The following is a 2914-nucleotide window of genomic DNA, read 5'->3' as shown; positions in this document are numbered from 1 at the left end:
TAGGGCACTTTGAATATCGGGTTCTGCCGTTCGGCGTCGCTAACGCTCCAGCTGTCTTTCAGGCATTAGTGAATGATGTACTGAGAGACATGCTGAACATCTTTGTTTTCGTTTACCTTGACGATATCCTGATTTTTTCACCGTCACTCCAGATTCATGTTCAGCACGTTCGACGTGTCCTCCAGCGCCTTTTAGAGAATTGTCTTTATGTGAAGGCTGAGAAGTGCTCTTTTCATGCCTCCTCCGTCACATTTCTCGGTTCTGTTATTTCCGCTGAAGGCATTAAGATGGATCCCGCTAAGGTCCAAGCTGTCAGCGATTGGCCTGTCCCCTAAGTCACGTGTCGAGCTGCAGCGCTTTCTCGGCTTCGTGAATTTCTATCGTCGTTTCATCCGTACTTCGGTCAGGTGGCAGCTCCTCTCACAGCCCTTACTTCTGTCAAGACGTGCTTTAAGTGGTCCGTTTCTGCCCAGGGAGCTTTTGATCTCCTCAAGAAGCGTTTTACATCCGCACCTATCCTTGTTACACCTGACGTCTCTAGACAGTTCATTGTCGAGGTTGACGCGTCAGAGGTGGGCGTGGGAGACATTCTTTCCCAGCGCTCCCATTCTGACGACAAGGTCCACCCTTGCGCGTATTTTTCTCATCGCCTGTCGCCGTCGGAACGTAACTATGATGTGGGAAACCGCGAACTGCTCGCCATCCGCTTAGCCCTAGGCGAATGGCGACAGTGGTTGAGGGGGCGACCGTTCCTTTTGTCGCTTGGACTGACCATAGGAACCTTGAGTACATCCGTTCTGCCAAACGACTTAATGCGCGTCAGGCTCGTTGGGCGCTGTTTTTCGCTCGTTTCGAGTTCGTTATTTCTTATCGTCCGGGCTCTAAGAACACCAAGCCTGATGCTTTATCCCGTCTCTTCAGTTCTTCAGTAGCCTCCACCGACCCCGAGGGGATTCTCCCTGAGGGGCGTGTTGTCGGGTTGACTGTCTGGGGAATTGAGAGGCAGGTAAAGCAAGCACTCACTCACACTCCGTCGCCACGCGCTTGTCCTAGGAACCTTCTTTTCATTCCCGTTCCTACTCGTCTGGCCGTTCTTCAGTGGGCTCACTCTGCCAAGTTAGCCGGCCACCCCAGCGTTCGGGGTACGCTTGCTTCTATTCGCCAGCGTTTTTGGTGGCCCACTCAGGAGCGTGACACGCGTCGTTTCGTGGCTGCTTGTCCGGACTGCGCGCAGACTAAGTCCGGTAACTCCTCCTGCCGGCCGTCTCAGACCGCTTCATTCCCTCTCGACCGTGGTCTCACATCGCCTTAGACTTTATTACCGGACTGCCTTCGTCAGCGGGGAAGACTGTTATTCTAACGGTTGTCGATAGGTTCTCTAAGGCGGCTCATTTTATTCCCCGCTAAGCTTCCTTCTGCTAAAGAGACGGCACAAATCATCATTGAGAATGTTTTCAGAATTCATGGCCTTCCGTCAGACGCCGTTTCGGACAGGGGTCCGCAATTCACGCCTCAATTTTGGAGGGAGTTTTGCCGCTTGATTTGGGCTTCCGTCAGTCTCTCTTCCGGTTTTCACCCCCAGTCTAACGGTCAAGCAGAACGGGCCAATCAGACTATTGGTCGCATCTTACGCAGTCTTTCTTTTCGTAACCCTGCGTCTTGGGCAGAACAGCTCCCCTGCGCAGAATACGCTCACAACTCGCTTCCTTCGTCTGCGACCGGGCTATCTCCTTTTCAGAGTAGCCTCGGGTACCAGCCTCCTCTGTTCTCGTCCCAGCTCGCAGAGTCCAGCGTCCCCTCCGCTCAGGCTTTTGTCCAACGTTGTGAGCGCACCTGGAAGAGGGTCAGGTCTGCACTTTGCCGTTATAGGGCGCAGACTGTGAGAGCCGCTAATAAGCGTAGGACTAAGAGTCCTAGATATTGTCGCGGTCAGAGAGTATGGCTCTCCACTCAAAACCTTCCCCTTAAGACAGCTTCTCGCAAGTTGACCCCACGGTTCATTGGTCCGTTCCGTATTTCTCAGGTCATTAATCCTGTCGCAGTGCGACTTCTTCTTCTGCGACATCTTCATCGCGTCCACCCGGTCTTCCATGTCTCCTGTGTTAAGCCCTTTCTTCGCGCCCCCGTTCGTCTCCCCCATCCTTGTCGAGGCGCACCTATCTACAGGGTCCGTAAGATTTTGGACATGCGTCCTCGGGGCCGTGGTCATCAGTACCTAGTGGATTGGGAGGGGTACGGTCCTGAGGAAAGGAGTTGGGTTCCATCTCGGGACGTGCTGGACCGTTCGCTGATCGATGATTTCCTCCGTTGCCGCCAGGTTTCCTCCTCGAATGCGCCAGGAGGCGCTCGGTGAGTGGGGGGGTACTGTCATGATTTGTCATGTTATGTCTTGTTCCTGTTCTTTCTCTTCACTTCGTTTCCCCCTGCTGGTCGTATTAGGTTACCTTCTCTCACTTTCCTTCCCCCAGCTGTTCCTCATCTCCTCTAAACTACCTCGTTTACTCTCTCCCACCTGTTCCCTTTTTTCCCTCTGATTAGGTCTCTATTTCTCTCTCTGTTTCTGCTTCTGTCTTTGTCAGATTCTCGTTTGCTTCACCCTTGTCCCGTCCTGTCGTAATCTGCCTCTTCATCAGATGCTACGTGTGATCAGGTACCTCTGTCCTCTACAACCCGTGCCTACCCGGAGAGACCAGCAGTCTGTTGCCGCTAACCCTGCTATTCTCCTCTGCTGCTAGAAGGGGACTCTCCTGTAAAGATCAGAGGACTTTATGATTTATTTGTCGCCCTCTCTGCGGGTTGTCTATTTTGTCAACCGATACATCTGAAGAGGATTTATTACATTACATTACATTTAAGTCATTTAGCAGACGCTCTTATCCAGAGCCTTCCCTGTGTTTGGACATTAAAAGACTCT

Source organism: Oncorhynchus nerka, linkage group LG11 (genome assembly GCF_034236695.1).
Source record: "Oncorhynchus nerka isolate Pitt River linkage group LG11, Oner_Uvic_2.0, whole genome shotgun sequence".
Classification (NCBI taxonomy): Eukaryota; Metazoa; Chordata; class Actinopteri; order Salmoniformes; family Salmonidae; genus Oncorhynchus; species Oncorhynchus nerka.
This window is presented reverse-complemented; position numbering follows the sequence as displayed.